This window comes from Argopecten irradians, chromosome 1 (assembly GCF_041381155.1).
Source record: "Argopecten irradians isolate NY chromosome 1, Ai_NY, whole genome shotgun sequence".
In the NCBI taxonomy this organism is placed as follows: Eukaryota; Metazoa; Mollusca; class Bivalvia; order Pectinida; family Pectinidae; genus Argopecten; species Argopecten irradians.
This window is the reverse complement of record NC_091134.1, coordinates 24,221,562-24,245,507: the sequence shown is the minus strand read 5'-3', so window position 1 is coordinate 24,245,507 and position 23,946 is coordinate 24,221,562. Positions and strand designations below refer to the sequence as shown.

General features: G+C 33.3%; 1 protein-coding gene across 6 annotated transcripts in view; it reads right to left on the bottom strand.

Moving 5' to 3' along the window:
- Window positions 1-23,262, bottom strand: part of LOC138321618 (tripartite motif-containing protein 2-like) — an 88,949-nt gene extending 65,687 nt beyond the window's left edge. Inside the window, exons 1-2 of one of the 6 annotated variants that reach the window (XM_069265405.1) lie at window positions 23,110-23,262; window positions 10,175-10,228 (exon numbers count right to left, since the gene is read on the bottom strand). The gene's annotated coding sequence lies outside the window, so the exon portion shown is untranslated. Of the gene's footprint in view, window positions 1-7,115; window positions 7,271-10,174; window positions 10,229-16,056; window positions 16,199-23,109 lie in introns of those variants that run through there. The other 5 variants (XM_069265424.1, XM_069265433.1, XM_069265416.1 and 2 more) reach the window with 5 other exon arrangements.
- Window positions 23,263-23,946: the final 684 nt, after the last annotated feature.

Sequence of the window (23,946 nt, the reverse complement as noted above, 5' to 3'; positions counted from 1 at the left end):
CTGTGCACACTTGCTTCGATGAATAGCATTGCATTTAGAATGCACGGTTTTCATCCATTCAGTGAATACATACCATGTGTTAAAAGTTTTAACTTAAAACTTAAGCTTGATCTTAAACTTAAAGTTCAAACCAAAGTTAATAACTGTACTTAATGACCCTTCCAAGTTAAAAACTTTTGTATCAATTTACACTTTAGGTTTATATGAGCATAAGGACCATTCACCAAATATACTTTATAACAACTAAATGATGTTCATGGAAAAAGATCCTGCCATTGTAATGTGAATGTCATAAGTATTGTCCTGCCATTGTAATGTGAATGTCATAAGTATTGTCCATATCCTCGTATTACCTTGGGAAGTGTGGGCAATAACATTGTGAGACAATTAATGAAAGGACATTTTCTGGTTTAAAAAATGTGTATGTGCTTAAAGCAGTACTAAGTTGTGTCTAGTAAGACACTTATCATGTGTGATTTTAAATATCCCAATACTACTGCTATTACCCCCTCCATCTACTCATCCTCCCCCCTCCATCCCTTATTACTTCAATTAACTTTCTCATGAAGAGGTTAACTTATAGAACTTTAAAAAAAATATTGAAGAATTCCAAGTAGCATCAAAGAAATATTGCTTGGCATGTTTTTCGTGCAGGGGCACTAATGGTAGTTATGTTTTAATTTCCTGTATGTAATAGAACCATTTCAAAGCTACATATATATACCTACCTACCTGTCCATAAATCATACATGTGGCTGACAAACGTGCATAAACAACTAATTACTAAGTGGAAACAATTTAAACTAGATAACCTGTTAAATAGGTGTCATTGTGTGAGATATAAAACACACGCTTTAGCCTTAACAATACCACAGTATACATAGCTATACAGCCCACTGGAGTGTGCATCACCCCAAAACTGGATTCAAAAGCTCTCAAGAAGAATTACTAGATCAAGTTTCATGGTGGAAACAAATTTACGACATTTTAAATACTAGAGACACCCTGTTATACTGGTTTGAACTCTAAGAAGGTATATCTCAGTACTTTAAGGATCGTAAAATATTGTAGATACAGAGGAAGGCTTGAAAACAGTGAAGATAAGACATAATTCACTTCATTATCTGCATAAAATAGTAAAATTGATTGCTTTATTGGCCATGTAGTGACTTCAGTGTCTGCTCATGCAGTTAACATATTCTGTATTTGCATATTACAGAGTTAGCTGCCCTTGCAGGTAGGAATTGATTGTGATGTCATGTATTTGCAGGCATAACATCATACTTTTCTGAGAAAACAAAGTGATCCCAAAATAATGACGTCTTAATGGATACCTATCTGTAAGGGAGCTAACTCTGGAGTATACCCATCATATTCACTGTCACACATGCAAGATTATTATATAGGAATTGTCTTCTAACTAATATTGACCCTATATTCTGTATTTCATAGTCTCCTGTTTGTACTGTATACAATGGCAGCACTGATGAACCATATGGTTCAGAGTAATAAAAGCCTAAACAGAACAGAAATTATAGTTCCTAGTTGGGTTTATCATCTTAATAAGGAGGCGAATATGCTTGTAGTAGCTGATGGCTACCTAATTTATCTACCACTTTTAGCAATAGTAACCTCGACCTTTGACACCATGTCTGAAAATCCATCCCAAGTAACCTTGACCTTTGACATATTGCCCTGAAAATCCATCCCAAGTAAGCACTTTTGGTTTAAAGGAAGGTATGTACACCGTTTCCAAGTTTTATTGGCTTTGAGTTTCCATACCAAAACCTATCCACAGACAACACAACTGTCCATACTGATATAATAAGTGGTACATATACAGCAGAGGACATCAAACTAGATTTAATAACATGTGCCTTGCTAAAACAATACCCTTTTACAGCATAGATAAGAGATCAGGTAACTTTCAGCTGGTGCCAGGAAGGAACAAATTGGAAAAGACAAATTTAACTGAATTAGCTTTTGATATTTGATCTTGTTTAAAAAAAACCAGGACCAAACAGGATCTGGCAGGTTAAACCCAGGATTTAACTGTATATATATATATATGTGTGTGTATTATAGTGGCAGTATGGCTGATAAAGGAAGATTCTCTCCTTTGAGCTCCATGGGTTGAGAATGCAAGTCAAGACCTACAATTTTCGATCTCTAGTGGAGCAAGCGTGATACGTTTTTATATCAATCATTTGCTTTGTTACACAGGGATTGGCTTTTAATTATATTATCTTTAGATTATGCAAGACCAGAATGAAATACTGAGTAATCAGACAAGAAAATGTAGCCAATCTGAGAAATTTACGATGTTGACACCCGGACCTGACAGATCTGTACACACTAGGAAGGTCTTTATCAGTAAATCAATAGTGAAAGTCCATTGATATAATGTTGATGTTGTCCAGAGATTTAAATCATAATCAAACACCAAGGACAAAGGGCCAATATAACCCAGTTATACAGACAATGGTCAGTCATATCCTGTGTGAAACACACTTAACACCAATAGACTAACAGAACTGACCATCACTGGTCAAACATCGTAAAACTCATACAGACAGTCAAGTATCTGGTAATGACATGAACATTAGCTTCAATATCCATCAACATCTCATAGTATATGACTATAAATCTATTTTCAATGTCAAATAACATCTTTTTTTACTTTTCTCTCTTTATGAATCACATTTAAATCTACCTTTACATTATGGTTTTCATTTTAGAGCTGATATAGGAGTGATAATCTATACGTAGGAAATGAAGCATAAATCGGAAGGATAAAACTATTAAACATAAAAGATGTTAGCCGACATCAACCTTGGACAACTACTGTGAGTCACAAACATAATGTCATCTACATGGACAGTACGATCAATGGTTCCTTCGCCAACCAATTTGATTTTATTTAATTCTAAAATGTTTTTTTCTTGAAGGATTTGTGATTTTTATGACCAATATCAGGATGATTCATTTAAGACATCAAACAAGATTAGACAGGAAAAGAACATCTATCATTCATTGCAGTGGAAATCACACTATAGTCTTTCAACAATGTTTAAAATCTAGCCAAAATCTTGACCACCTGGGTTTTCTCCAAGTACTCCAGCTTCCTAAAGATGAATCACAAAATCTCTTACACCCTTAAATTCTGCCCAAAAATTATTTTTTTCATGGGTAATGGATCATAAAATCAAAAGAATCAATGTTGTCAGATTTCAAAAATACTATATCAATGGTTGTTCACAAAGCAGTGACATTAGTAGAAAATGTTCAATGAAATAGTGCAAAAATATCAACTCTTATGGCAATTATAGACTCCAAAATTTCAAATTGATTGTTAAAATTAAATTCTTTTAACTTATTCAGTTGAAAATTATGAGTTTTTCTTTCTTCACAAACAATCAAGCATGCTGTAGTTTACTGAAGATTGTTCCAGCAAAATATCAAAGACAAACCTGTTTTCCTTTGGAGGTTGATTGTTGACCCATCAGGCTAGACATGTTGTATCTATTAGTATCACTGAACCTGCTTCTCTTGCAATTGGACACTACATCTCATCCTGTTACAGGTCTGGTCAAGCTTTACACTGACCATTCTATCATAAACTGACCAGTGTAATTCCCACACTGACCAGTCTATCATCACTGACCAGACAGTGTCTATCAGGCAGGGTTCATTTACAGCTTACAAGTATCAATTAAGTATAGTAGACCCCCTCCCACTCACTCAGTAGACCAGATGGGTGGTACTGTTTATGAACACCTTGTGTGGACACCTGATATTTACCTACATTAACTGTTGTGTGGTCAGCTGATCCAGAGCAAAGGATGAAATATACAGGGACTTTCAAGAAAACCTCCTTCTTAGAATCTAGTACATTTTTGTACACAAAAGTTCCTACTTATAATCCAGTACACACATCTTTGAATCTGATGCTCAAAACCATAAAAAACTCATTCTAGCTTGTACAGTAAGCCACAAGTGTCATTTTCAGACAGGACCTATTTGTCGTAGGTGATGCCTACCATATTGAACAACACAAATTGTGTACTATGCAATGTACAGAACCATTTGGATTAATTGCTTTGTCCAAAAATTTAGAATAAGGATAAATGATGACATTGCTAAATTAGATTTGGATGCAAAATATAAGAGAAACAATAATTATGTATCTATAGTACGGAGGAATACCTATAGTGTGCCAGACACCTTGTGGTTAAACAGTATCTCTCATTGATAAGTGATAGTAACAAGTGTTACACACCAAAGAAGACAATGGAACTTTGCTGTATCTAAACCACTTGATGACAGAAAAAATTTAGACCCACAGTCAATTTCAGAATGGCAGCTAATGGGCTTCAAATCAGGGAATGTCAAAAGCTATCTGATAGTCTCCAACTCTCTCACCAAGTTGTCAGGGAGAAAATTTCCTGAATTACAATTAGGGTTCTGTTAGCTCAGAGCATGTAAGCCAGCTATCTGTAAAGGCTGTTAGTATTATATCTGACACTATCTAGGGAAACCCAAATTTCACTGGGAATTCCCCTCCCTTATCACTAAAATTAGATAGGTTTCAGCTTTATTGCAGCAATAAGATACCATATCATGCCGGCCATTATAATTAGCCATCAATCAATGGATAGATTTTGAGAAAAAAATATCCGAGTAAGCTATATTTTTATTTGGAAAATCTCCGTATATAAGCATACAGACTTTGGAGGACTTCTATATCAGCTCTTATTGAAATGGAAAGGGGGTGTAATGATGATAAAATATACAAAAAAAATCTTTGCCTTAGAAATCAACAATAAAAATTACACATTTAAATAAGAACAATGAGAATTCGCTCAATTTTATATTATAGCAGTTTTTAAAGTGAGCCTTACTTTTTACTTCTATAAGTGTCATAAGTATGTACGTCCTGGATACAAAACATATCTTTGTTTCTTGTAATATCATCAACATAGACACTTTATCAATAACCAGCACAAGTGCAAATCAGTTGTTTGCAAAGTATGCACTGATTTGCTAAGAATGCAAATTATATGAAATCTGCAAGAACTATAAGGCACCACCATTCTCTCAGAGAAAACACTTTTTTACAGATGTGATGAAGCCAATTTTCTCTTCTTGCATGATGCCAAAGATCACTCTCTTACCGAACACCCGATTCTTATCAGTCCACAAAAACGGTGCAGTGAGTATTGTTCTGTGACAGAGATCTCCTAGAGGCTGTTACACTGGGACAAAATTTACATTTTAACTCCAAAAGAATTATAACAACTACTGGTACCAGCGTCAGATTTACAAGACTCTGTGTCTCCAGATAACCAGAAAACCATTCAATTATGCTATTGTTTTCTCCTCGGCAGCCATGAAGGTCACATTTATTAGATTAGCAGAATTTACCAAGTCTGAGATTCAGAGAATTCCTGGCCTATTTCAGATCCGAGGTAAAAGGTTAAGCCCAATGCATTACACAATTTAACACAATTGGCATATACATCTCTAGAAAAAAATTGATTTTGGAGTAAAGACTCCATACTGACTGAAAACATTTTGGACCCGGTTTTATTTCTAATGCCTTACAAACACAACCATGTGCCATATTACAATAAAAGATGTGAATTCCTATGTCAAGGATGTTCATGTAATGAATTCTTGGAAAAAATATTAAATATAGGTCAATCAGATAGTGAAACATTGACCTTCATGTTACATATATATGACATATATATATGACTCACTGACCTATGAACAAATATGAAGTTCAAAAGCATAAATGATAGAGCTTCAGGTAAAACCAAGCTTTAAAGTTTCCTTTAAAGTAGGTCAAAGGTCAGAGGTATGTATGTATGACCTATTTTCATCATATCAACATACTGCTTCATGTACTTGAATTTAAGAGACAAATATCTTGCAGACAGAGCTAACAGTGATGTGTAAAAGGTTGGAAGCAAAGCAGATTAGAACTGAAAATCAAGCCCTGGTACCTTCCTTGTGTCTCTCTGAAACGTTACCAATATATCAGACTTTGGCTAATCCTTCTAAACTAAACATCTTTAACATGAACTGGGGGATAGAAACTTAGAGTTCTAAACCAGACATGTCTTTGTGATCAAATTCAAAATCTAATAACTCCATTCATCCAAGTTAAAATATTACATCTTTAGAAACACATTCTACATTCATTCCCTCAATATCACTACCACATAATATAAATATTGATAGCTATATAAGGAGCCGGAGTCTGCCGGATTTCCTGTGTTTACACAAAAAGGCAGAACCTGTCTGTATAATCAGGTGGAGATTTTCTATAATCACTAAGATCCAGGTATTTACTTATCATGTAACTAATACAAACTAAATACACTGTACACACAAAAGCATCTGTACTGTCTGCAGTAATACAAACACAGCGAACACTTTACCTGTATCACTGGCAGTTAGAAACATATTCACATGATATACACATGCAGACGTGTGTACACCTGTCTGCCATGCTAATAAACTGTGAATTCATTACATCACTGACATTCCGGTTTGAAATCAACTTAAACCTGGGCATAACCCGATGTTATAAATTGTGAAAATATCACCGGATCCTGTGGGGCGCTTTCCAATATAACAAGGGTGGAGTCGTGTCATAATTTCCTTTTACGATAAAACACTGATAACGTTTGTATACAGGTGACGAATGTATCCAAAACAAGGATTCATATTAGACAGAGGATCCCATGTACTTCACATCAGATTATTTTTAGAAACCAAATTTCATAGCGAAATGTGTACTGAAGAATAAACATTATTTAGTCATCCTTTTAAGTTTTGCATTAAAAATATTGTACTTTCTCTTTCAAATTAATGAACTTGTGTCCAGTAATAAAATAGAAGCTATGGTTATCATTCATGAAGGGAAATATAAGCTTTAATTGGGTTAAGTCACATATATATTCTTACAATTATCTAAGCAATTAATTAATGACAACCATACAATGCTTAAATATTTGATATTACCATTAGTTTACTCTGTCAAAAACTCATCAGATATTCTGGAATGATCATAAACCTCTATAAACTATACAGAAAAGTAAACGTACCTGTGTTGTAGAACATATTATATACATTTTCCAGAGGTATGTTGACATCACATACAACAGTCATTACAAGCGGAAATCTATAAATACAAAGTAATTTTTCACTTTTCCGGCCCGCGTGACATACACTGTAATGACAAGTTACCTATGTTCTGTGTAACATATGTACCTATATATAAACATTACCTGTTAAATAGCTACAATGTGGACAGGTAATTTCCACAGGTGTATATATATGGTGTCACAGGTAAACTAAGGGGTGACAACTGCTGCGGGGATCTTACAAGGTAAAACTACGACTGTGTCATCAAGAGTCAAATTCCACACATAATTAAATGTTGTGAAATTCTTCTGATTTTCACAAGTAAAATATTTTCATTGAAGAAATGTGTGTTTTCGTGGTAACATGCATATCCAGCAAAGATCACAAATCACCTCATATGGACTACAGCATGGCAACAGAACTGACACTGATGTTACCATAATATGAGAGCATAATACAATTCTATAAATCAGAGTGTCATTTTTCAGGACCATATTTAAAATTACTTTTCAAAGTGCAAGATATTTAGAATAAGAAGCTTAGCCCCATCTAAAATAAGAAGCTTAGATCTAAAAAATAATCCTTTGGTTTCCATTGGCTTCTTAATGAGTGAAATGAATGTAAAATTCAATTCTTATGATAATGACATGATTTTGGGCAGTGTTTAAATTACCTGTATATCTTTCATACAGAAGAAATTGGGTAATCTGAAGAAAAAACCAATCCAACAGTGATTTTTAAAAGCGATTTCCCCACAAAAGCACCTAAACATTTGTTCATTTTAACAAAAAATATGTTGTATATACCAGGTACTCAATTTTTGAAATTTATAAGGTATGTGTTTTGCCTGAAGTTCATACACAAGTATTGTATATAAAGTTTAAGGTAAATCAATAAATCAATTAACCTCATTATCTCCAAAATTACAGTACCATTGTATAACTACAAAGTCATACTCATGATTTTAATACTTGAATGTAAAATGCCTGAATTTGAAATCATGATCTAGATTCGACTGTATATTGGAAGTATTCTACCAATGTCTAAAGTGTATTATGGGTATTTAACCTCGCGTTAAGGTGCATTTTAAGTATTTTATCTGATGTTAAAGTATATTATGAAGTATTTTACCAGGAGTAACAAAGTCAATGATATAATATCTACCTTGGGTACAATGAACTCAGTATAGTGCTAACACACCGGACTAAAGATCAATACCTGTATATAAACATAATACACACATGCTATACAGGAAGAAATTCGGTCACAACAGGCCACCATGTTTACATTTCAAACAATCTTAATATTTTCTGTTGATATATAATTCTATATAAATGCAAATATAGCATTAAGAAAACACAAATGCAATAGAAATAATGAAAAACATTTCATTATCATCATTTTCAATTACAAATAATATTAGTTCATTTAATCAAAGCCACTAATTTGGTCTTAGTAGTATGATGAAAATCAGTTTCCTTTTTTTTTTTAGAAATTATACATTTTAAGTGGGTTTTTATAGTCTATGTATTGAATTTTAAGATGAGATCATTCACATTTATCATTTTAATGATTTAGTTTCTAGATTATATGACTGTCAATAAATTATACAGCAAATTAATTAAAACCCTTCCTTTTATCAACTTCAAAACTGACATGTTTACAAAGATAACAGAAGCCTGCTTTATCTGGGTTCGAGTAAGTGATCGTAATACTATTCAATATAAGTATGACCTTTAATCTACATATCCACGGAATGGTCACCTCGACATATTGGTCACTCAGATTTCCTCACGCTGACCATTCTCTATCAGGATTAAGCTATCTAAATTCTGGAGTATTTAAACTGGCCCAAAGGAAGGAACAGAGTTCCAGCTAAACTGATTGTGTCCCTACGTGTTAACCCTATCAACGGTACCCTATTATCTAGATACCCCTATCTAAGCTGAAAGATCAAAGTCAAGCGCAATGTTTATATATTTAACACACCTTTCACACCACCGAATTATACACCAAAAGATAAACCAGGCGAAAGTTTGCCCAAGATTCTGGGACTTTTACTGGTGTACCTGGTAGAATAAAAATGATTTGATGAAGAAAAGGCTAGAGGGTATCTATTTTAATGATTTATGTTTTGAGTACACACCTTTTTTCGGAAGTTCAATGCAAATAATGCTTCAAATTGATAAAATCTATTCATAAATATATTTCTGTATTTGACTATGCTTTAAACTTTCTACTAATTGTCCTGAGCCCAGCATTTTGTTCTTATAATATAGTGTGCTAACACATGTATTTGTTTGTTCATTATAGTGACAAAAACTTGCTTAAACATGTTTATATTATAAATTAATCTTATGCAATTTAAGATTCATGTTTCATCACGTTTGTCCTATATTCCCACACATCCAATCAAATAACATAAGCTGAAGGATTTAATTCTTTATCACTTGCAATCAGAAATAAGTTTGCTAATTGTAGCATTTTGTTCACAGTTCTACCTAAAGTTTGATTACATAAATGCACATTTCAATTATCCCATTAAATGCACATGGATCACAATAAGTCTACAGCTTAAAAAAATTCTGGATTATAAACTTCTGACATTTAATATGTCAAATCTTATTTGTGTGTGTCTTACATCTGTCATCCAAAAGATAGTTGAGAAATGTCAAACACTTTCACCATTATGCCACATTGACCTATACTTGTGCGATATGTCCATCCATACAGTCTGTATTCAAGAGATATCTATTATTCTCATGTGATAATTAATGTCCCTAGCAACCATAGGATCATCTTAATGACAAACACAAATTCTGTCATGGAGGTTAATGATTAGATTATAGCAAAGGGAGGTAATTCTTTGTTGATATTGCCAGTACTGCTTAGACAAGTCAGTCGAAGATATGCACCAACAATAAAACCACCTCCTTCTATAGTCATTACAAAGACACAAATCACCCTTCGACAATAAAACAAGGACTGCGAACCGATCAAAAATATCTTTACTTACCATATATGTCTTGCTTCAGATAAATAGCTCCATTACTCCATGTTTATTTTTAAAATCCTGCAACAAAAAAATAAATAAATAAACTACAAGTACACTACGAAATATAAAATTAATATTTATGATTTTGTGAGTTATATTTTTGATATATCAATCAGTAATTAAAGTTAATGCTACCATCATGATTAGACAACAGAGGTAACAACCCAAGTTTCATGGACCAGTAAGTATTGTTACTAATGTAGTAATTCAGTATGACAGCACTATAATCCACCTAAATCTGGTGAAGCGTTTCCATGTCATCTTCTCAGCATGTATTCTCGTCTCCATTACAGAAAGAAGAAATCAAAAACCACATTCCAACAGGTCGAGACTATAGGATTGATTTTTCTCCAGCATTTCCCTGGAGGTCATTGTGTATTTCAGGTTATGACAAGAAATCCATTGCACGGTACCATTATCAATGATGTGTAAATTGTGTAAGTAATCGATGGTGATCTATCTATTATGTGTTATTATTGGATAAACCACACAGTGTAAAGTTATTACATCATCATGGTATTATAATGGGGACACAACACGTAAACTTATGACATAATCATATTCTATAGTTGCAATTGATACTGTACTACACACCACGTAAACTGATGACATAATCATATATAGCTTCAATTGGTTCTGTACTGCACACCACGTAAACTGATGACATCATCATATTCTATAGCTTCAATTGGTGCTGTACTGCACACCACGTAAACTGATGACATCATCATATTCTATAGCTTCAATTGGTACTGTACTACACACCACGTAAACTGATGACATAGTGCTGTACTGCACACCACGTAAACTGATGACATAATCATATTCTATAGCTTCCATTGGTACTGTACTACACACCACATAAACTGATGACATAATCATATATAGCTTCAATTGGCACTGTACTGCACACCACGTAAACTGATGACATCATCATATTATTCTAGCTTCAATTGGTACTGTACTACACACCACGTAAAATGATGACATAGTGCTGTACTGCACACCACGTAAACTGATGACATAATCATATTCTATAGCTTCAATTGGTACTGTACTACACACCACGTAAACTGATGACATCATCATATTCTATAGCTTCAATTGGTGCTGTACTGCACACCACGTAAACTGATGACATAATCATATTCTATAGCTTCAATTGGTGCTGTACTGCACACCACGTAAACTTATGACATCATTATCTTTGTGTGATAGTTTATACACAGTACACAATGATAAATGATGACATTGTCCTAATTTGATAGTTTATAGGCAGCATACCTCTTAAACTGTAGACATCTTAATATTGTGCCAGATTACCATCATGTCACAGCTAGAATTTAAGCCCATCATCATAATATTGCGACAGAATTTGGAAACACAACATAAACTAGTGACATCATTGTACTGTGATGGATTCTTTTAAATTTTGCAATTGGCATTTCAAGAGAACAATATACTTTTGAAATATCTTCCATCAGAATACCAATAAGTGCAATCAATTGCTTCAAGCTGTTAAAAAACTTGGCAAAATTAAAATGTACTAAAAGTTGTTCTGAACATCTGACTGTCAAATGTTCACTACCATCACAAGTGTGGATTTTATGTACATGCTCCAAATCTCCAAACAAAAACAGGGACACACGGCCACCAGAGGCAATAAACTAATTAGGAAATCTAAAACAGACTCCGAAAAAAACCTGCAAAGCTTCATGTTTTATTTATCAAGGACATATAGAATTTCTGTAGTTGGATAAAAGCACATTCTGTGTACATGGTTCTTACCACTTCTGGAAGGAATACACAGGAATTTATAATTCAAAGCCACAGTTGAGACTCACATGTCTTTGACAGTACTGTTTCATTAGAACGGCTATATTAGCTAAGTGTACGAATGTCTATAGTACATTATGTGCATGTATTCCATTTTTTGATCAGGTGGTTGTGAAGCACGTTTTGGTTGAAAATTTAAAACTGCAGGTCATCAACCTAACTCTAAAACCTGACATGTTCTTAAATGACCAAACTTAACAATAGAGTGTTCCACAAAAATAAACAAAATTGTTGTGATTTTTTTTTTTTTTTGTAACGTGATGTATTTTCTTCATCATAAACAAATTTAAGAAAATAATTATCCCTCCAGCTTCAATTTAACTCTGTTTAAATATTGTCATTTTTATTTGTTAATCACAATGCAAATATGGAACTTTTATACCAAAATGTGATGGAGCATTTTTTTTCAATATAGTTACTGTACAGGTAGACTGAACTTCCACACTGAGCAACATTTTTACTGTGATTTATCATATATATTACCTTGTGTACCCCACCCTCCTATAATTAGACCAGACAGGTGTCCCACTGTGACCTGGATACACCCTAACATGTGGGCTCCATCTACATGTCATCAGACTTATTTTTTCCTGTAAAAATATGAAAATGATATTGACCCAATTTATCACATTTTATCTACGTTTCAATAAAACCTTAAGCAAGTCCTGCTGATAAGTTACCCAATTCGCAAGTTTTCAGTGATAACCATTTAATATGTAGCTAGGTTTCCCAAAGATATGACTTCAACTGTTGGAGAGGTACCCATAGGGAAACAGGGCATTTTCAACCAACCAATCACTGTATGTCTGTATTCGTTCAAACTCAATACTCCTTATCATACACAAACACTAACATCCTTGTTGCTGCAGAAATCACCAAAGTTTTCTTTCCCACCTGAACGACAAAATCAATTTTTCTATTATTTCATAAATGTGTTGGGGTTTTTTTGATAAAAGACTTCTCACACATTTGGTCAATAAATTCCAGGGATTTGTCCCAAACCTTATAATATTGTCTTACCCGTCTGACACATTTGCAATTATAAAGGTACCTCCGATGGGAAATATAGTCATGGTGAATATGGCATCACCATAATTATCATATTTTTTAATCAACCAATAAAGACTATTTAGCTATTACATACAGTCAAACCTGCTTTAACGACTGCCTGTCTATAACGACAGGTTTTTAGACTCCCCGTTCGTTTTTACTATATAATGGCACTGTGCATAACGACCACCTGTCTAATGTGGCAGTGTGCAGTGTAGTAGTCCCTTTGACCTTCTTACTGTAGTGTCAGCATGTTATTGGAAACCCCACACTGTGCAGTAAACATGGTAACATATGATCAGCACAAAGAGGAAGTACCAGCTATATATAGATACATAGAAACAATTGTTGAAATATTTAGATTTTGATCATTTCAAACATTTGTTAATGTGGTTGCATAAAATTTCCTTATAAATGTACAATGGATGTTGTTTTTTTACTGTAAGCAAGTGATTGGCGATATGCTGATTGTCGCAGATTGTGAGAAGTTCTTGCACGGAAAAGTAAAAAATGATGAACTTTTATAGGGGCACCATCTGTTTTACTTGTTGATCAATGTGGTGATACCAAGTTATCACAAATGTCATCACAAAAACAAAGTAACAAAGAAATGTAAACAATATGGCTCAGTCTCCATCTAGATTGTCTATATGGTTTTGGTTTGATTAGTTCACCATCCTTTTATTACAAGCCACAGTTATTTCATGATATGATAGTTTTGGAGGTGGAGGAAAGTACATGGAGAAAAAGCACAGACCAACAGTCAGTACCAGGTAGAAACTGCCGACATTGGACTCAAATTCGTGACCCAGGTGGAGGACATATGATAATGTGTCAATACATTGTGAATTGCATCTTAATTCTTACTTATGTATGATTATAGGAATGATTATAGCAGAAATTATACATTAATTCTTTATCCTAAGAACAAATATCACTGTTACCAATTTAATTTTCAAGCGTACATACTTAGTATTGATGCTTACTCTTAAGAACGCAAACCGACTAAAATAAAATAAGAATTGCTTAATCCATTTTAGATAGTGTATATGTTCAAATTTTGTAATATATTAGACATAGATTGATAATGTATATCTGGTTATACCAATTAGCCTAACTAAATCCCTTTAGATACAGTGTAAAATGACACAGGCATTCAATGATATCATATCTCTGGAACTGTTGTGTGAAACAACTAAATGAAGCGATACATTACTTGTCAAACTGTAAAAACAAAGGTACATCACTGTTGAACCAGGCATACTGTTCACTGGAGGATGCATATTGGACACCTGTGTCCATTCAAGATATTGATAGTTCCAAAATGTATTGTTTCACATCCCAATCAAATCATTTAATGGTATACCAAGTGTTGAGTTGTAGAGTGTAGAGTGGGAGAGAATATTCATAATGTTTTAATAACATTTACATGAAATAAACTACAGCCATCACACAGCAGCTATAGACACACCATCAGTCAACCTACAGCAGTAATGAGATGGGTCTATTTCAGGTTTCACTTATATGCAACTCATTTCACAATCCGATTATCATCTGTGATTTGTATACATTACTATAGAGAAAAGATGAATGACTACATCAGAAGATATTTACCATAATGTTTCTAATACATCGCCCTTCCCTTTATACAAATTGTAAGTAGTCTTGTGAAATAGGAGTACAAGGAGAATTAACCCCACAAGGTCACACAATGACAACTTAATTACTTTAAAGTAAAGCTGTCACATTACAATATCTACCACTCCACTTCTTGTGTAAGATAATGCAGATCTAAACTTTTTATAATCAAAATATATATATTTTGTGTTTCTACCTTACGTAAAAAAGGTAGTCTATGGGAACTATACATAAAACAAGGTAATGGGATTTTGTTTTTCATTTCCTGTACATTATGCAATATTGTGAATCAAAAAGGTCCATATTCATGCATCTAAAGTTACTACATCACAAACTCCGCTATTGTATTCAAATTCTAATCAGATTTCTGTTTATAGGAAAAGGACAATGCTTTGGAGAAGTATGGTTATAACTTAATATCCTGGTGGCGAGGAAGTAATTCTATTGTTACCTTTGTAGTTATATTCATAACACAATTCCAAAGGTCTTTAGGATTTCCTCTGATCTGCTCTGATAAAAAAGAGCCCCTACACCTAATATAAAACCTTGTTATCTAAAACTTACAGATAAAACAATTTACAACATTTATTTTGGGTTCTGTCTGAAATTGAATTACATAGTAGGGCCAGATTATGTGGAGGGGTATATTCATCAGATTTGTTAGCTGTTTTTATAGTTCCGCAGTAAGAATGGTTGAAGATATACAGACACTTATATGGGGTAAGTGTATACTCAAGGTACAATATGTGATAAAAAAATTCAGGTTTTTAACAACAACAAAAAGTTGCTTTTACAAATAAAGCTGATAAGCATGTTAATTATTTGTGACTAGGCAGTATCAATTGTTTTCTTCATGAAAAACAGTGCTTGCTGCTCCTGAATACATGTATATCATTTACATGAACTAGATTGCTAATATTTATCTGGAGGTCTGTCTTCTGCAGGGTAATTAAAGTTCCTCGATAAAATAGAATAATTTAGTTTTATGTAAAATTTGATAAGAGAGCAAGCAATATAACATCAATATCTTAGCGGCTTCCTGGATATTCTGACCTCATTTTCACAATGTTTGGACCTAAGTCTGGAAGCCCTTCAAGAGCGATAATGTATCTTGGGTCATATTTATTTACTTACACCAGAATAGTGTGATGTATATGATGTAGGTATACACATGTTACCAACGATTGTTCCATGAATGGGCTATATATTACATACTAATGCTTGGTCCAGCAGCTACAGATACAATCTACAGCACCAACTAGCTCCAACTTGTTATAATCTACCAAAATATTGACTGAAAAGACTCTCACATAAACACTTACGCATGAATTGGACAGTTTGGGAATCCCCTCCAGATATTTCTTTATAACAGTCACCTAGAGAATCCTATATACACACACTCCAATGTGTATCTGGATAGCTCTCCACCCAAGTAGGCTATTCACCACCATGTGGTGTCTTATGTTTACTTTTGAAAGCTTGTCTCTGATTGGTTAATGAAGAATTAGGTGACCCAGTCAAACATCAGCTGATCTACTGTGTTATGTATACATGCTACTAGGTATATATATATATGTACTGGTAAGCTTGTTACTTCTAGTAAATTTCATAAAAACTCCCCCTCCATCAGCGTTTAACTCCCTTCTCCAACACCCCTCCTCCCTGCCCATCACCAAAACATGTTTCAATGTAATGTATAGAGTTATGTGAACAAGAAATTACCCAGTTATAGATTATAAAGCTGAATATTTCCAAAGACTGTTGAGTGTGGGTTTTATTTACAGTACTACAAAATGATATTATGGTAAATTGGTAACAATAATTCAGCATAATTTATTAGGTTTAATATGGTTTCATCCTAGGTGTATAAGTATGTTAGCTTGTTATATAATCACAAGGCAATCTGATTGCTGAATAAGCCATTATTTGAGATGACAATATGCAAGAAATGATTGTAAAGCAGGACAGACTCCTCCAGTACCCTCATCCTACCCCATTTCATGATCACTAAACATTTACCTGCAAGTTTTATTTTTTTCTTAGTAATGTTATGAAATATGCTATATATAATTAACTGTATGTTTGTTTTTTTGTTTTATTTAGTAACAATTAAGCTGACTAGAATGATCACTGAAATAGTTACTGAACATTCATATAATTATAAATTAATTTGCACTAGGAAATGTACCATAACTCTATAAATAACTTTATTTTGATTTCAACTCTATTATACATCGAGATGTTGTTCTGAGCAAAAGATCAAGAAAGGTGTCTACCACTCTTTAACCCAGTAATTATCTAGTGATCTGTTCCAGCTTTTTGAATAAGAAGAATGGCATTAAGTTGTCCAGGAGGCCAAGTTATCTCCCCTGCCACTTAATTATACATGCTCAGTAATTGTTGAGCCACAGTCGGGTCACTAGTTTGGCAGGTTTTATGGAACAATTAATTCCTTTGGTATTAAATTTCTGACAAATTAGACATGCTGGCTGCAATTAAAAGATCTTGCTTAACCAGAACTTTAAACAAATTCATGATAAAAAACATGCACCATATTTTCTAAAAAGAAAACAGAAAAAATCAAGATTATAATATATAACATTTCCAGAACAATAAGTCTTAATGATTTAGATCATATATTGACATTAAATATCTGATAGTATCATCTGAATGGTTTGTTGTGTATAATTATGACAGATATATGACTGCACTGAAGAATGGTAAGAGTTTACAGAGAAACATTTCTAACAACTACCAACGTAGATTGTGTTACAAGCATCAAATGCAGGGGTCAAGAAGAGGAATGTTACACACATCAATTACATAGCCATTGCAGCATCTGCTAATAACAGCATTGACATCCGAGAAGCTGAATATCACACTTTTATACTGACCAGGACAACCAAGTAACTGATATATGATTCACCAAGACATGCTTGTACTGGCTGAATTTCATTTTACCTTTCATTTGTTTAGTTCTAATCAGCAGAACATTGAACTGATCATGTTGACAGATTCCAGGTATACACCAATAGCCTATGGCACTAAAGAGCAAACCTGTCCTGGTACTGCAGTGATGTAACTGTTTATTCTTCTCATAGATTTTTCTAAATATTTTTACTATTGAGTAGTTTAAAAAAATATGATACAATGACATAGATTGTTAGGTTTGGTTAAATAACTCGCTGGCATATTTGACTTCATGATGACAAGTAAATTAGCATCAAAACCAAATAAGATGTCATCAATATATATATACCTAAAGGCTAGCAGAGCTTTCATTTTCTTTCCATCAAAATGATATATCTTCTATTCATAGCATTGGTCAGATAATTATAAGGAATGTATAAGTTTTGGCGATAAAGTAAATCAAGACAGAGTTCCCAGAGTACAAATATCAACCTCCCACTACTATTAGATAGCTGTCCTAATATATTATATGCATTAGCATAATTTTGAAAAGAGTACAGTAGAACACATTTATAGCAAAGCCCTGCCTGCATGGGGATCTTATATATCTTATAGGAACTTGGACAGGAATTACTACATAGTATTATTTGCTGTAAGTGTGTTTGTTATAATGCGAGTCCCTGTAGTGTAGAAAGTCATAATGTTCAACACATAACTGTACAGTGTACTAACAATTACCTGTAATCATATAGGTCCAAACAAACACATTGAAGGACGTTTTCCTGGTACTACTGTTATGTAAGTTTTAATTATGTCAATGAAACAGTTAGGTGTCAATGTTCACAAATACACAACATAATTCTGAACTTTAAAGTTCTTTCCATTTCCATCCAATGTGTGAAGTTTTACACATTAATTACACAATACTGTAATGAAAGCATATATAATCACCATTTCTAATGCAAATGACTTTAGAAAAATTACATAAAGGCACATGAAAGATGGTTCTCTTACATGACACATTAGGAAACTTACAAGTTGCCATTTTGAGTAAACTTGGTCATTGTCAACAAGTCAACACAGGCTAAAGTATCTGAACTAGACAGGGTGCTTTTCGATTAATTTGGTAACCGTTGTGATTAAGAGATAAAGATCGGAGTATAACAGGTCCTACATGGTTGGGTGTGATCTCCAGCGACCCTACACCCAGTGGACTAATTGTACCGATACAGATTGTATCACCCCTTAAATGTCATTCCTTACCAGTTATCAGGACACATAAGGTGTCCCTTAACCCTTTAAACTCTACCAGTGTAAATAAAGCACCACCCCCAAATTAAAGGGTTCGCCTTTTAGGGCTGTCTTATATCACACTGTTACATAGAATCCAACCCGTGAGTGACCCCTGATCTATATGTCTCTGAACGTCTATAAATCTGAACGCGCTATCTCAAATCAGTAAAACTTGAAATATTCTTTGAACTCTTTGGAATTTTTATCATTCTAGACTGCAAGAATGAGATAATTTTTTGCAAGAAAATCAAGAATTTAGGACATTATTGTAGATAAATTAACATGGTTTATAATTTTTGTTTAATGTTAATATAACAGCCAAGGTCATTTAAGAATGTATGAAAATTTTTGATGGGCCTTTACCAGCAGTAGAATATATCAGAACTACTTGGATACAAAAATTAATGGATATAAGCAATTAACTCATTTACCCTTGATATTTCATAATGGACTGGTATAGCCTTTGATTTAGAAGAGCCTAAATGTGTCTTCAGGGGGTGAATGACTTAATAATCCTCAACATAGTTAATAATAAAATAGAAGAAAACATGAAACCTTCATGCCTAACAGGAAAATTCCAAGAAGTTTCAACATTCTGTTGATCAAATACATTTGAAATATGTATGTTACCAGCTTATATGAGTCGATTTGAGATCTGTTTTCAGGGATTTTAAAGGAATCTGAGTTGATCAATTTGAGTCTGAACAGAAAAGCTCTTAAAACTTGGTCAATTTGAGTCTGAACAGAAAAGCTCAATACAGCAGTTAGGTCACTCAGCATGCCAACAACACACTACAGTTGTCTAAATTAAACCAATACAGTACTAGTATACAATACTAGTATACAATATGGGGTAAAGCCTTTAGCTTATCTGTACTACACAGGTGGTACCAACACAGATGTAAGTAGATCACTTTAAAAATGTGTCATTATAATCCCTGAGGAAATGAAAGGTCTTGACCACCAGTGTCCTGGGGAGGTCTCAGGATTGTCTGAAGTGACCTAAAGAGGTCAGCAGGCCTCTGGACATTACAGATCTACATTGTACACCTCAAGTGGACATCCTGAATTAAACAATAGATTTAACAGACCAAACCACTGTTTGGGGCTTATATTACATAATTAATATATAAAATGATTTGCTTGAAACATGTTCAAACAAGAAAAATGGAACTCATTTGGGAACTTATAAAAAGCATAAAAGAATCTGTGGGAAAATAAGGTCAGAAAAAATAAGTTAGGATCATGTTTGACACAATATGGCAATTGCAAAGTCACAACTTAATTTTATCCTTATTGATAGGTCCTGGTTGCTGAGCTGTTAAGGTGTCTATAAAGTATTTACTACTAGCCTTTGCCTCTGATGTTCACATGCAGCCTTATCGTCATGGTGACCCATCAGCTACAGTGTCTGATATTCTAACAAAAAAACCCACTCCACCTCTTAAAGTGTCACCATCTTATTGCCAAAGTGACCAAATGGTTAAGATATCTATCTGTGTACAATTTTAGCCCTCCAATCTCAAGAGACTTCTCTCTGTTAGAAACTCCTGACTTGTCCTTAAATGACCTTATAGCTGTTACTGTTCGTAATAAAAAACAAAAACAAACTTCTTTTCTTTGACATACACAAAGGAAGACAAATGAACCTGGTAAACCATCTGATATCTGACCTATTTCAATTTATAACTCAGTTAAAAAAATTGTGTTCATTACTATTTAAGTAATAGTTTTAATCATCCAGAAAATGAAATCTTTTGTACTAAAGTGACTAATTCTTTTCTCATAGAAATTTATAATGACGCATCACTTTTTACATACATCAATCAACTTTGTGGTCAAAGCATAAAATCAAAAACTTTAAACCTTTTACAAATAGAAAGTCAAGTTACCTTTCTCTGAATTCTCTCTATTGTAAATCATCAAAGAAAGAGCTCTTCTTTGTCCATAAAAGACATGTACTTTTGGAGAAGATTATCACAAAGCAAATAAAACAGGGTTAACCAAGTTCAAAGTCCACAAGCTATTTCTGCCGCCAAAAAATTACATTAACAAAATTTTGTAATTACGAATGGTTGAATTATTGTGCTATTGCATGAAGTTTCTGAGGTGGAGAGAATTACATTACAAAAAGAGTATGTCACTTTATATGTTAGTCACTAAAATACAATAGCTATCTACCATATTTAGTATTCACCCTTAGAATAAGTAGTTCTATACATAGGGAAGTCGGCAATTGTTGCCACGAGAGGTCGCCATTGACATGTCAAGTAGCTCATTATTCCTGTTTACTTGACTGTAAAATATAAGATGATGCCGACAACACTGTAATCTATTGTGTACAGGTTTTTAAATACTTGGTAACTTTTCACAGACTTACTTAACGAAAAGACTTAAAAATTAAATTACCTATTCTCGAGGTACTTACAAATATTTAGATGTGCTTGTTTATAGACTTAAGCTGATACATAAACATTTAATCCAGCTGGGCTAGACTAGGACATCTGGATAATTCATATACAATAATGCATTAACAACAATTATAACTTGATACAAAATATTTTTTTACTTTTTCTATGTGACTCAATTTAATTCTACCTTTTTGAATATTATGTGCAAGCAAGATTGCAAATTATGAAACGATAGGTGTATAGAAATTAATTAAGAATAAAATAGGCAACGAGACTAACCTATGTTAACTAAAAACTTCAACTTAAATGTTAGATTTGTGGACTTTTAACCCATATTTATATTTTGCAAACTACATTTATTTGCCAGCAATGGAATTAAAAGCTATTCAATAATAATTATAATTAAAAATTAATAATAACTTATAATTCAAATAAGTCACTTTGTTTAAATATAATATTGCAAAGTTAATATCTTTAAAGTCACAAATGTTTCTTGATTTAGAGCATTTTGAAGAAAAAAATCCATATCGTAAATCATACAGTAACATCTTTTTTTTTAACCATTTAAAGATGCTCCACTGCTGACAAATGGCATTTTTTTCAGTATCAAAAACAGGAGCAGACGATTTAGTATTTTTCTTCAGTTACAAAAGTTACTTACTTTACACCATTACCACCATTGTAAAGTTTGAGCTTCTAATTTTACTTCAAATTAAAAATATGAAAAATAATTAATTGCATCCCGAAAAAAATCTGTGGCACTATATCCTAAATGGAATGTAGTAATGAATCTGATTGTGCATGCACCAAAGGCGAAATAATTCTTTTATGTTATTTTTTGTGCTAATTAGGTGTATATGTATACATGATTAAACATCGATTATTGTTCAAATGATAAATATCATTTATGCTTTATCGGCCGTGGAGCATATAGAAATGACTGAATCCAGTATGTATATCATTATTATTTTTTTATAAAGATAAAAATAATGATTTAGGCATTTGTAATATGATTATATCAAAGGCAACTTTTCTTAAACCACTCCTTTTAATAGGAAGTCTTTTGAGACATGAAAGGTAAGTATCCAACTATCCATTGAACAGCTGAAGCAAAAGCACAGGGCCATGTGCTTTTCTATATGAAAAAATAGCCAGAAATACATATAAAATTTTATTTGTATTTCTGGCTATTTTTTCATACAGAAACTATACATGGCCCTGTAGTAAAAGTATTTGTTTAAATTTTAGTTTATTCACCTGGTCACTGAAAAACTAACCTCATAATACTCTAAACACGTTTGTCTGAAGTGCAGTGTCATATCAATTAAACGTATCCAACGTGACCTTGTAGGATTGACAAGCTTGATTTAAATTTCACCCGCCGGCAGTGCTTATAGCCTAGATCTAGTAATGAAAAAAAAACCATGCAAGATCGATGAAACAAGGTGCCCAAATGTAAATAAGTTGAGGCACAGGAAAGATTTGAGATAAATATGTTCATTACATACAAAAAGCCAAACACAGAATCTAAAGGAGACATCATTGTAGATTCCAAAAATATCTCTGGAGTCAGACCGCTAGCGATTCGTCGAAGAACATCATCCGACGGTGGTTCTGGTGACGAAATCAATGCAAAGCCACACATGTCAGAAAATGGTCCATGATTGAAACGGATACAATATCATGTTATTCAACTGGCTTACTTATAAAGCTACAAAGTGGTTTTAATATTAAATCAGAAATAAATGTCAAATCACTCACCAGTTTACGAAGACTGTGTGTGTTTTATGTCTGTCGAACCAAAACAAAGTGACATGAGTGATAAATATAACAGGAGGTTAACGGGAGATAACTCTAATCAACACTGGGTACTTTTGTGGTCACACGCTATCAAATAAACAGTCTGTTGACATTCAGATATATATTCCCGCGCTTTATTAGAGAAAATGTCCAACACTTGAACATAGTCTTTGTACTCATCTGTAAAATTATGTAGACCTGCTGTAAACAAATCGTTACTTCAAATTTAATACTATTCACCAAGGAAAAGATAGAGTCCTACTAAAGACCTGAATGGACCTGAACGGGACCTGAAGGAGGACCTGAACGGGGTTTTAGAGTATTAAATGCATATTTATATACAATATCTCTTTATTTTATGCTAGAATATATATTAATACACATCTTGATGTCTTTTTTTGTGAAAAAAATTTTTTTGAAGACTTAATTATAAAGCTCGACAAAAAGGTCGCTTACCGTACCGATAATATGGCGGACCTGAACGGGACCTGAAGGAGGACCTGAACGGGGTTTTAGAGTATTAATTCGTGTATGGAAGCAATATATCTTTGTTTTATCCTTTGTGTTACTTTGTTGTTGAACTTCTGGGATTTTAACTGATAAGTTTTGACCTGGTTTACCATATATGGATGACAATTGGATTTGAAGTGAATCTGAAAGTGGGACAGAGTTTTGTAAACTGTCAAGAACAAAAATTGAATTTTCTGATGTTTGAACTGATGTTACCCAATGATCTTTACCGTTATGATGTATCTGACCAGAAGGAAAAGAAGTTGACTTAAACAAAGAAGTATTTTT